This window comes from Coptis chinensis, unplaced genomic scaffold (genome assembly GCF_015680905.1).
Source record: "Coptis chinensis isolate HL-2020 unplaced genomic scaffold, ASM1568090v1 utg2290_pilon_pilon, whole genome shotgun sequence".
NCBI lineage: Eukaryota > Viridiplantae > Streptophyta > Magnoliopsida > Ranunculales > Ranunculaceae > Coptis > Coptis chinensis.
The window spans coordinates 255,451-268,353 of record NW_028238124.1 but is presented as its reverse complement, the minus strand read 5'-3'; the positions used below and the strand labels follow the sequence as shown (position 1 = coordinate 268,353).

General features: G+C 37.4%; 1 long non-coding RNA gene across 1 annotated transcript; it reads left to right on the top strand.

Moving 5' to 3' along the window:
• Positions 1–736: 736 nt before the first annotated feature.
• On the top strand, positions 737–4,221 carry LOC147473594 (uncharacterized). The gene is made up of 2 exons (XR_015210387.1): positions 737–846; positions 3,968–4,221. It is a non-coding gene; the product is annotated as an uncharacterized LOC147473594 (long non-coding RNA).
• Positions 4,222–12,903: the final 8,682 nt, after the last annotated feature.

Below are 12,903 nucleotides of genomic sequence, written 5' to 3'. Positions count from 1 at the left end.
GGCCAACTCATTAGATAACCTCCCCCACTCTAGGCCGATATCTTCAGGGATGTGAAATTTCTCGCTGATCAGTTCCAGGGAGGAAAGATCTCCAAAGTTTACAAGTGACCACTTGGGATTCATGATCGAAGAAGAGGAAAAGTTTCAAGCTTTGGTTAAACCCTAACGGGAGATCAAAAGGTTCAGTATGCAGAAAAAAGTAGTAGAAGATATAATGAAAGTTCTCTCACCAGATCCCTTATACACAAATAAGATGGACGGTTAGGATGAGCCCAAGCGGTGCGTCTTTCCGGGATGGAACTGCCATCATTACCTTTTTCAGGAAACGGCGTGTCTATTCGAGCCGTCTTTTCATAGCCTTAATTAGTTGGGTACGTCAGCAGTTCTAATAACAGTTTTGGAAAAGGATTCTCGCGCCAAAAGCAGCGTCGCTTCAAGCGCCCACGTGCTAGATGGCATGAGAGGGGGCATCTGTAGTGGGGATTTTCCATCACTGAACAGATGACACGTGTATGTGAAATAACCTAAGACTATAGGTGTCTAGAATGAGACAAGGACTGTAACGCCCGTATTTTTAAATACGTATTTTTCTATTTATAAATTAATTTAATTTATTTATTTTCAAAATTCGTCGGATTGGACTCGGGATACGTGGGCCTGGTTTTTGGGCTCGAGTCGGTGTTGGGCTTGGGTTTCGGACCCAAGTATATAAACACATTGTTCTAGAAAATAGGGTTCAGAGATAATAAAAATAATAAAAATGGAGGCAGAGAGAGAAGTTTGTTTGCTGGAGCGTGGAGCGCGACGGCTCGGACTCGGAGAAATTCGTAGGAGCTGTTCATTATTGTGAGTAGTTAGTTTTCTACTTCACCGGTATACAGTAGCTTATTATATTTTTGATATTTCTTTTGTTGTGGAGTTTCAATAATCATAGATCTTTTTGTGGTGTTCGTCTTTTACAGTATAGTGCATTTTCCTATATACATCTTGTAGTAATTCTTGTTGTGGTTTTTTTGTGTTTGCTGGTTCTCCACAAAGTTTGTTTTTATTGTTTAGTTGTTTGTTACATAACACTACATTAAGTCTCTTCGTTTTTGTGGACATTACAAGTTAAGTAAATTCTTTGTTGGTGGGGTTGTTTGAAACAATAAATTTAATTCTTTTCTTTTGGATCATCCTCAAAGAAGCTTCAGGTTGTTTGGAACTAAGTAATTCTTGATGGTTGATAAGACTAGAAAGAATTTTTCAATCCCTTGCTTATACGCCAATAGGAGTTTTACTTAACTATATATATAGTCAAAGGCGATCATGCGGGGAAAAAGAATGCATGATTACATTAAGAGTGAAGATCTAGCTCTTATTCATTAATTACGAATATGGATGTGATTTGGTTTGATGAAATTTGTATGGATGGTCGCATTACTAGTATTGTGGCGGGTCGGATCCGGGATTTGAGGGATGGCTTAAAACCGGAAATCCGGGAGCTTGGGGGAAAGCCATTAATGGAGGCGAAATTAGTTCCGGATCTAGTTCGCGATGTTGGATTTAAGGATTGGTGATTTTCGGTTTCTTTAAAGTGGTATGGGTTGTTATGGGGAGTAAAACCGCTTGGTTAGATTGGTGGTTGTGTGGAGGAGTGGTGGCCGGATTTTTGGTGGCTGTTGGTGGAGGGGAAGATGAACAGTAACCATTTCGGTTTGGGCCTTGGGCCAAAACCTTTTGGTTTTTGTTTGGGCCGGTTTAGATGGTTGGGCTTTAGGTGATAGTTGGGCCGAAATGTTTAAGTGTTTGGTTTGGGCCAAATTCTAGTAGTGGCTTGGCCGAAATTTCGATAGTGGTTGGCCGAAATTTCAGTTTAGTTTTATGTGGGCCAAAATCTAATTTAAGTGGTTGGGCCCTTTTCTTTTTGTTTTGAAAATTTTGGACCGAACCACTTAACTGTTTTTGGGCCCGTATCTAATATTGCATGGACCAGTCCATAGGACTTAAAATAGTTCTAATTGAGTCTTTAAATGTTTAGACTTTCGGGTTCTAAGGTTGGGCTTAGCCAGTTGGGTCCGAACCAGGACCGTGGTCATGAGCCCATGAGCCATGCACCTTTGCCTTTAGCCATGAACCATGGCTATGGCCTGAACTGTCGAACACCTTAAACGGCGGTTGGACTTTGACAATGATGGCCGGTTTGACCGACCATGGCGTGTTGAGTTTGGCGTTGACCATGATGTGTTGACTTTGACCATGATGGGTTGACTTTGATTTTGACCATGATGTGTTGACTTTGAACATGATGGGTTGACTTTGATTTTGACCATGATGGGTTGACTTTGACCGTTGACATTGGACTTTGACTTTGACCATGATGTGTTGGCTTTGACCATGATGTGTTGACTTTGACCATGATGGGTTGACTTTGATTTTGACCATGATGTGTTGACTTTGACCATGATGTGTTGACTTTGACTTTGACCATGATGTGTTGACTTTGGCTTTGACCGTCGACTTTGACCGTTGACTTTTCCAGTTTTTCACATATTTGACTATATGGATAAATGTAATAATAAAACGTTGTCGAATATTATATAATTTGGGTTTGTCATTATCTAATTTAGATTTGACGTGAGTAGTGGGTAAAGCATATATATATTGGGCTTTGATTGTGGGACCGTGGATTTGTTTATTTGTCTTCGTTTATGTGTATATTATATGGACACATATAGTAATAAAATGTTGTGGAAGCTGGTATAATTTGGTGGTCATTATCTAAGAAAGATTTGACCTTGATGTTGTGTATTTTTGACACGTGACGATATTGAGATATTAGGAGATATTATATTCCTAATACGTTATAATAAAAATGTATGTGATACGTTGAAGCATTGTGACATGAGATAATATGCTGGGATATTTATATTAATGCAATATCTTGGAGAAATGTATATACACTCCATTATTTTATATGTGAGATGCTAATATAGTATTGGTGAATATTTGCCCACGGGAGTGTGGTGTAGTGCAATAATATATTGGCACGTGAAAGAACGAAAGTGACTATGAGATATAATTGAGATGTTTCTAGATATTATGGCTTAGTGCAATAAGGTAATTGACCTGCACGTGATATAGTAGAAATGTTTATGAGTCATTAATGTATGACACCTGAATAAATTACATAACGAAAATCCTAGAACCCCGACTACCACAACTCATGTGATTGGCCCTTCCGGCGTTTGATTAATGGAATGGCCGGCCCTTTCCGGCGTTCAGTTAAAATTTGAATGGCCTTCGGGCGGCCCTCCTGGCGTAGCCGAATAGTGGCTTGATTATTCCGTTCGCAAAATAGAACGATGATGCGCAATATTTTATGCCGAATAGTGGCAGTGCTTACATAGATTTGGCTTCCGTGTGAGGATTTACGGTGGTGCGGCATCCATTTCCGGTGGTTACGCACGGAGTGGCTCATTATGTAAGGGAGGCATGTGGATGTACATGTTCGGCGTTGGGTTGCGATTGTGGTAGCCAGGGAAACTAGGTAAGACATAGATACGACGTGATTTTAGGGACACGCAAAGAAAGTCTGAAATAATCTAATTATGGTAATATGTTGGTTAATGACGTATCTTTATATAGATGATTGTATATGCTTGGCTGGTTATAGTTTAGTTAGAACCTAAGACGCCTCGATGGAGGAACTACATGCCTTATTTATTATGAGTATAGTTTGTTGTGTGGTTAGGGGAAGTTAAAAGCCTCGATTGGAGGAACTACACGCCTTTAGTTATTGAATTTAAGGATGTTGTATTAGTCGTTGAAAGTTAAAGGCTTCCGGTGGAGGAACTAAGCGCATTATGGATTATGTATATATTTGTATAAGTATATGTTGTTTTTAGGGCTACTCACACCAGCATTTTTATAATGCTGACCCGATTTGCATGTTTGCTTATCGGGTGTGTTCATTCAATGAACATAGTTGATAAGTTTTGACAGGTTTAGTGTTGAAGAAGGTTGGCTGCTGCTTGTGGTTTGCATTAGCGTTACATCTCCGGATACGTTTTGTTTTTCCCTTGAGGTGATATAGCTTTTCAGTCTAGACAATGTTTTTGTATTCTCATTTGTATATTTTAATTAAAGAGTTATTGAAAAGAGATTTGTAACCTAATCTTAATTGGGAATTTTTGTATTGAAGAGGACTTATGTATAATTGAAATTTTTATTGGTTTTTAATTATCCGCATATTTTAAACTGTTTATGGGTTTTTGGAAGTGGAGAGTGCGTCACACCTCGGAGATCGAAGAGTCGGGGACAAATAATGTTTTTCCGAATTCTGTCGAAATTCGGGGTGTGACAAGGACCATCAGATCAGTTCTGTAAATAAGTGATCTCGTGCTTAGCACGAGTGTTTAGTGGACATGTGCCAGGCACATAATTGACCGCCTTCAAGCATAACAGTTACCCCAGTCGTTAGGAACTAATATAGACAGTTCCTGAACAGAAGGAAACTGAAGATGGCGATCTTTGAGATAAGGAAGGAATCGTGATGACATATCTTAGGAGTTTCCTTTTAGATATAATCTTCCCATACACGATGGGACATTATGATCAACAAGGAAACTTACCTCTCATAAGATATGGTCTAGATTCAGACTTCCATAAGAAGAGAAATCCTAATAGGAAGGCATAGTCCAAAGATGGAAGAGAACTTACAAGCGGTGAGGACAGCCCTAACCTTAGGACTCTCGTTGCCCTTCCTATATAAACTATAGGGATTCGCTCTTAGGAACTGTGTAAAATAGGGTTTGATTCTCCAATAGAACAAAGGAGATACGTAGGCAGCCGTCAGACGGTTAAACCCTGAACTCACCATCATCTTATCCCTTCTCTATTCAGCAAAGGATTCCATATCACAAGGCACAGAGGAAGATCAGGGGATACTTAGAATTTCCCCTACACTGACCTTTGCGAGATGTTATGGGAATAAATTCGATGTGATGTTCTCCGAGTTCTTCAGGCCATTTGGCCATGCAGGCTATTTTATTGTTAGAACTCATAACCTGCATGATGGGTACATCTGTTATGACCTTGATGCTGTGAGCCTAGAAGTAAGGTCAAAACTTGCGAGTAGAGTATAACAGAGATAACATTGTTTTCTCAAGTGGAGAGTAATTCTTTTCTGAATCTACCAATATTTTACTGGTGAAATAGACTGGTTTTTCGATTCCGTCGTTTTTGCGAAAAGGGACCAAGCTGATGGCAAAGTCGGTAGTCGCAAGGTAAAGCCACAATGTTTCTCCTTCATTTGGTTTGGACAGGACGGGCGGAGTTGATAGATAAGCCTTCAAGTTGTTGAAGGCTTTGTGACATTCGTCTATCTATGTGAAATTTAAGCCCCTTTTAGTATTCGTGAACGGCAGTGCATTTTTCAGATGCACGTGAGATGAATCTGTTGAGGGCTGAAACCATGCCAGATAGCTTGTGAATTTGATGTTTGGAAGCTGGTTCTGGCATTTTGATAAGAGCCCAAAACTGTAGTTTAAACCCTTTAATAGTATTTCTATTTAGCCAATTATGTTATTAATAATATAGGTTTAACACTAATTACGTGTTTTTGAGTATTTCAGGCTTTGGAGTTGAATAAATATAAATTCATTACTAATTAGGCGCTAAAAGGAGCTAAAGTGATTGCTATAAAAGTTCTATGAAGAAAGCCCAAGTTTCATGGAGAAAAAGCCCTTAAAAAGCCCAAGTCAAAGCTGTTAAGTGAAAGTCAAACCGGATTAGAAAGCTGAAGAAAAGTTAACAGAACTTCAAAAGGCCATATCTTTGGACTCAGACCTCGGATTTGGGACCATTTTATATCAAAATGACCAGATCAGAAAGCTCTTTCCAATGGTCCAGACATTGACTCAATAAAACTAGTATAAGTTAGTGAAAACTCATACTATAGTAACACGATCAGAATTGGAAGTCTTGGATTCAACAAATTGGGTTTTGGACTTGATTTATGGGTCCATAACCTAGCCTAAAAGCCCATACACGAAATTGTAAACCTAACCCTCTCCTATATAAAGAGGGTTAAGGCAAAACAAAACTTGGCTACTCCCCTCTTAGTTTAATTAAATTAGCTCTCTCTCTCTCTCTCTCTCTCTCTCTCTCTCTCTCTCTCTCTCTCTCTCTCTCTCTCTCTCTCTCTCTCTCTCTCTCTCTCTCTCTCTCTCTCTCTCTCTCTCTCTCTCTCTCTCTCTCTCTCTCTCTCTCTAGTATAACCTAATTTATGTTTTCTTTAGCATAGCCACCATTATTTTAATCCAATTCAAGTTATTATTATGTCTTATTTTTCTTGCTTTAGTTTAATTAATCCAATGATATTAGGCTAATCCCTCCAATTAGAGGGAGTGATTATGAAGTCTAATGAGGAATAAATTGCTTAGTAGAATTATTTAATTATGTATGTATTTCAATGAGTTTAGTTTATTGTATGACTTCTAAAATAAGCATATAATAAATTAAACTAGAGATTATTATAATTAAGTCGAGAGACTTGGATGTAATAATCCTACATGCTAGTAATAATGACTATAGAGATGTAGGTTGTTGCTAGGGATGATAAAGGTTGAGGCTTTAGGTTGAATCATTGTGTGAAAACCTAAATATGATCTCTTTTCAATGAATAATTCGATTCTTGCATGAAACTAGTTATTAGGTGGATTGATTACTCTTCTCTATAACTTTCTCGTCCATCAAAACCCTATTTTTATTAGTTTAGTTAATTTAGATTTATTTGAATCCATAGTATAATCGTAGAATAGAAATGTCTCAACATAACATTACTCTCACCATTGTTTCTTTGTGTTAGATTAATTGGATTCTATTTAGTCTTGATAGATTAAGAGTGGAACGAATCCTGACTCTCTATATTGTATAATGAATTGAGAGTAGGAATATTGATTTAAGCACTTATTTATGTGATTAATTATTTGTGTTTACACATTAGATAGTTAGTCTACATAAATTTGTAGTTATCAAATGGCGCCGCTGCCATCTTAAACTCTTTCATGATAAGAATTCAATTGGTTGAATCCAAGGGGCAATCCCCCATTCTCAACCCACCCACCCTTTTAATTTTTCTTTCTTATTTCTTGCATTTTTGGTACTGTTCACTGTTTTAAGCACAGGGGCGCCCGTCCTCCATTTTGCCTTGTTCAAAGCGCCCCCGCCCTCCCTTGTGTTTGCAGAGTCACAGTGAAGAACACTATGGTAAAGGTATTTGTAAATTTCTAAAAATTCTGAAAATTTTCAGGCATAATCCTCAAGGTGTTATGGATTTACTTGAATATTTTCAGATTTTCCAAGTTATTTTACCTAGCAAACTAATATCATCTTTACAGTGCTGCATTTCGGCTTTCAAACCGTAAGTTTCTGGAAAAATAGATGAGTAGGGTTACTTAGGCAGTTCTAAAAATTCTAAATTTTTTACAGAAGTATCTATCATAAGTCAGGAGTTTGCAGGAAATATTTGATGAGTTTTTGATTTGCTTTGACCATCTAACTAGTGGATTGTTTCCAGTGTGTTTCTGCAGTTTTGCAACACTTAATTTCTGGAACAATAGCCGATAAGGAGAGTTTGTAGAACTCCAATTGCTCTAAAAGTTTTACAGGAACACGCATGATCTGTCAGAAGTCTCCAATAAAATGTTGGAGATTTTTGGCTCTGTTTTGATTGGTTAACCATTCGGTTGTTTGTATTGTATCCAAAAACTATTTCACAAACTTTGCAGGGCAGTAGAAGGCCTTTTATAGCTCCGATTGTTCTAAAATTTTACAGGCTATTTATTGGACGTCTTAGCAACCTACTGTACAAATTTCAAATTTTTTGGAGCGCGTGCCCATGCCCTAGATAGCCTATTTCTAAGCGTGCCCCGCGCTCAAACGCCTAGACATTGTGTCAAGCAAGCAGCCCCCTCAAGTGCACGGACTTCGAAGTCAAGCAAAGCCCAGCCTTTTATAGGCCAATTCCAAGCGCGCCCACCCTCTTCTGAATAAGCCCGATTTCACAGGTTAGTTCAAACTTTCGTTTGTTCAAGTTATTCAGTGTTTCTATCTTCTTAAATACACTGAGATCGCGTATACAAGACGCTATTCAAACGCGTAGTAAGGAGGCATTCAGGTACTCCTTCTTTCACTCCTCATTTCTTCTATCAGAGGAGTTTAATTCTAGTATAATCAGGCTTGTTTTTTATAGACATAAATACCACACACCTATCTAGAATTTCACACACTACACCTGCATCTATGGCTAAAGAACAAGAGACTCCTCTCTCTGATTTTTATAAAGTCCTAAACGATGGCCCTAAGTCGTGCATCATTCTTGCAGACCTAGTGGGGGATTTTTGAATTCCCCCTAATATATTTAACTTGTTACCAGTTTTTCATGGTTTAGAGCACGAGAAGCCTTACCAGCATATGCGTAGGATAGAACAAGTTCTCACTACATTCCATCATCCTAGCGTAAGTCTGGATCAAGTTAAACTTAGGGTGCTTCCTTTCACCCTAGCCGACAAGGCGGCATCTTGGTTAACTGCCCAAATGCCAAACTCGGTGGACTCATGGGCCAATCTTGTTCAATTGTTCATGGAATAGTTTTACCTACCACTGAAGACAGATAAAATACTTTAAAAGATTCATTTCTTCCGTCAGAATCCTCATGAATCCTTTTCAGAGGCCTAGAATCGTTTCACTGATCTTCTCATTAAATGCCCGCATCATAATCTTGCGAAAGATACGCTTGTTCGTGCCTTCTTCAAGGGGCTTTTACATCGTCATAAGGAGGTTCTAGATATCATGACTGGGGGTAGTTTTCTTAGTAAAGGAGCCTTGGAGGCTTATAAATTCTTAGAAGATTAATCTAAGAGGAACAACAATTGGGGAGGTCACGACTCTTCCCACTCCTCTCCTTCTTCTCTTGAGGTTAAACATGATCCCGAGCTTAAAACACTTATCGATGCCCTCACTAAAAAGGTAGATGTTCTCTCTGTTCAACAACAACCCACTCCAGTCATGAACATTAAATCTACTCGCTGTAATGTTTGTTTTAGTCTTGAGCATTCCGACTTCTATTGTCCTCTTGTCTATGCACAACCACCACCACCACCACAACCATCAAACTTCAACCAGTTAACTAAACCTCAAGGACAAGGAAACTTAAGTGACAAGAATAAAGGTTTAGTGCCCATGACCAGAACTATCAACATCAAGACATGAACGCTCAACAAGTCTTCATTCTAGTTCAACCATCTACAGACAAAGTAGTAATGACCTTGTTGGAAAAACAAAATCAAATTATACAACAAAACTCCAACTTGATGAAAGATCAGCATGATCAAAACTCTAAAATGATGCAACAAACGATGCAAATGATGCAATCTTTGTGCCAAAAGGTTATTGACATGTCTCCTAACCAAAATAATAACCAAACAGGCGTGTTTCCAGGTCAAGCAGTGCCTAATCCTAAGTCAACAAACACCGCCTGTGAAATAAACAATATTCAATGTAATGGTAATATAAACCAAAGGGACCTACATGCAGTCACTACCCTTCGTTCAGGGAAAGTAGTTGATAACAAAGTGACTATGCTTAAAAATCGCCGCAAACGGAAGCTGAAAATGAAACCATACCAAATATTGTCATAGAAACTGAAGATCCTACACCTGTAGAGGTTCCAATATGGACACCTAGATGGAAAATGGCTAAAAATAACGCAAAGACTAATAATACTTTTGAACCTTATGCTAAATATAGAGATAAACCACCGTATCCCCAGAGACTAGTTATGTCTAAAAAGGACGAGAATTTTGATGAGATTAGGAAAGTGTTTAAAAATCTGACTATAAACCTACCTTTTCTAGATGGTATAAAAAGTCTACCTGGACATGCTAAGTTTCTAAAAGAGTTGTGCACCAAGAAGAGAAAAACCAACATACCCAATGAAGCCTTCTTAACTGAACAATATCCCTATTTATCCGAACATAATGAGAATTGTTAAAGTACAAGGACCACGGTCGCCCCATCGCACAATGCACCTTAGGTGATACCTTCATAACAACTGCTTTATTAGACTTGGGAGCGAGTGTTAACTTACTCCATTTTTATTTATATAAACAACTAGGTCTAACAAAACTTCAACCAACCAAAATGACTTTGCAGTTAGCCGATCGTTCTATTAAGTATCCCAAGGGTGTAGTTGAAAACATTCTCGTTAAAGTTCAGGATTTTTACTATCCAGCCGACTTTGTTATTCTCGATACAGAAGTTGCTCATGATTCCATTCCAATCATCTTAGGGCGTCCTTTCTTGGCAACCGCCAATGCCCAAATCAATTGTCGGGATGGCTTAATGACTCTTTCTTTTGGGAATCTTTATGTGGAAGTTAACATGTTTAGACAAAAGTAGGGACAACTAGGTTTGCCTGTAGAAGGAGAAGTGAGGTCCATTGAGAGTTTTGTACCTCACATTAGTGCGGCTGACGCTTTAGTCCCCACACTAGTAGATACCCCTCTTATGGAAGAAGACAAGGATAACAATTTATACTCCCTAGACGTAGATAACATCGAGGAAGATTTCCTTCGACTCTTTTGTAACCCTTCTTTGCCACCTCGCGAGTCCCCTCCTATTGACATCCACTCATCTCTTGACGCCATGACGGAAGAAGAAATTTTCACCCTCTATCCTAATGATTCTTCTTACCCACCTATTGAGGAATGTCTTGCATATCTCAAGGCCTCTGATGATATAGAACGAAGAACACTAGTTGAGCACCATTCACCCACCTCATATCCTCATGTCACTCATTCACCTTCCATCACGAATGTTCCTCGCCCTTTACCTTTTCAAAGAACCATTGAGTTTGTACTTTAGCTTCTTGTTTCTCCTATGCTTCATAACTTTTTAAACCCATCTGGTGAAGAAGTAACACCCAAAGACAATCCCCCTGACACTTTTTCATCCACATCCTACGTATCTTCCACAACCATCTATTTTCTCATGTTCATTCACTTGGCATCCCTTTCGTAGGAGGAAAAAGAAGAAACTGTCTGCTCGATTAGGTTCTAGATCCATCAGAATTCACTCCCATTCCACTAAGCCATGTCATAGGAAATCTAGGTGCTTAATTCTGTTTGATGGTGCATTTTGTGTTAAATATTTATGGAAAGATCCCCAATTATTTAGATATGGTAAACTGCATGTTAATATATATATATATATATATATATATATATATATATATATATATATATATATATATATATATATATATATATATATATATATATCACATTAAGTCTAGGGAATCTGACTTTAAAATACCCATATAATTTTTGTAACATACCACCTTTCTGGAGTATAGGCCAAACAAAAATTTTCAAACTTAAAAAGAGTTTTCCAATTTTGTTTGGGGGTGGCGTATTTTGGTATTTTATTTCAAAACATTTTGCCACCCTTTATCTGTCATGTTTACTCTAATTTAGTTAGTACGTAACAATTTAATTGTGTTTCATGTTATCATATCATCTTTACAATATTTCTGTTACAGGTACTGCCAATTTTTGCCACGTTTCTATGGTAAATTCTTTCCTTATCTCTTTACACTTTGAGGACAAAGCGTTCGATTGTTTGGGAGTGGGATATAAACATTTGCGAAAATTAGACACTTTTAGGATGTAAATTACGCACTTTTCTTTATAAAATATTTAAAAAATCATAAATATTGTGTATACTAGGCACTTAGTGATAATGTTATTGTTCCCTTTTCCATGATAATATTAATCTAGAAATCTCACGTAGTACTTGAATTAGGATTTAATTTTTGAAACTTAGATTAATATATATGTAATAGTCATTGCATCTTTTCACGAACATCTTTGATTGTACTTGATAGTATTTTTCTGAGACCTAGGTTAGAGTACTTAATACATATCATGTGAGCATCTAGCCTAAAAGCCTCATAAGAGTGAAATATCTGAGTGATAACACAAGGGAGAAGTAAATTCCGAGTAGAGAAATTCACACCTATATGAAATTTATTATCCGCTAGTCGCCCCACTGAGCCTTTCATTAGCCTTTTCACAAACCAAAAATCCTTTACCCAATAAAACAAAATAAAAAAAATAAAATCAGCCTATCTAGTTGGATAAGTCTGAGAAATAGGATGAAAGAAGAAAAGCGAAGAGAAAAACCTGTGTAAACAAAAATTAGTTAGTTGTTTCAGAAAATAAAAAGAAAAGAAGTTTTCATCCAAATAAAATAAAAGAAAAGAAAAATAAAAACTCCAAAAATAGAATAAAAAGAGTAAAAAAACCAAAATAAAAAGGCTAAGAATGGAAAGAAAGTGTAGAAGCAAAAGAACAAGGTTTTCTCTAGTTACATAATATGAATACCCTATTTTCTCAGACTTGTCTTTTTGAATATACATTTCCTTCCTTCTTTAACGAACACCTACGCCCCGTGTCACCTAATAAAGACCTCTAGCTCAATTAGGAAAATGTTGGTGTGATAGTAAGTGGTAGATATGTTTGTCGACCTCGGCTTTCTTGGATTGTCATTGAGATTGTAAGGAAACGTGTGCCCACTGCACACTGGAGTTAGCAAATTTGAGTGGAAAAATTAGAGTGTTATGTGTTTTGACACATTCCTTGTGAGAACCTACTTAGGCACGCTACCCAAAAGTTTTAAAAATGGACATTCCATTGCATTTCATATCATAGTTCATTGTATAGTTGTTTATCTTAAGAGGATTTGATTATTATGCATGTATTAGTTTAAGTTTTAGAATGATCATCATTGTTTAAATACTAGTAAGATGTATAGATTTTGAGATAAAATTAGGGAACAATTACTGTTATTTCTTAGTCG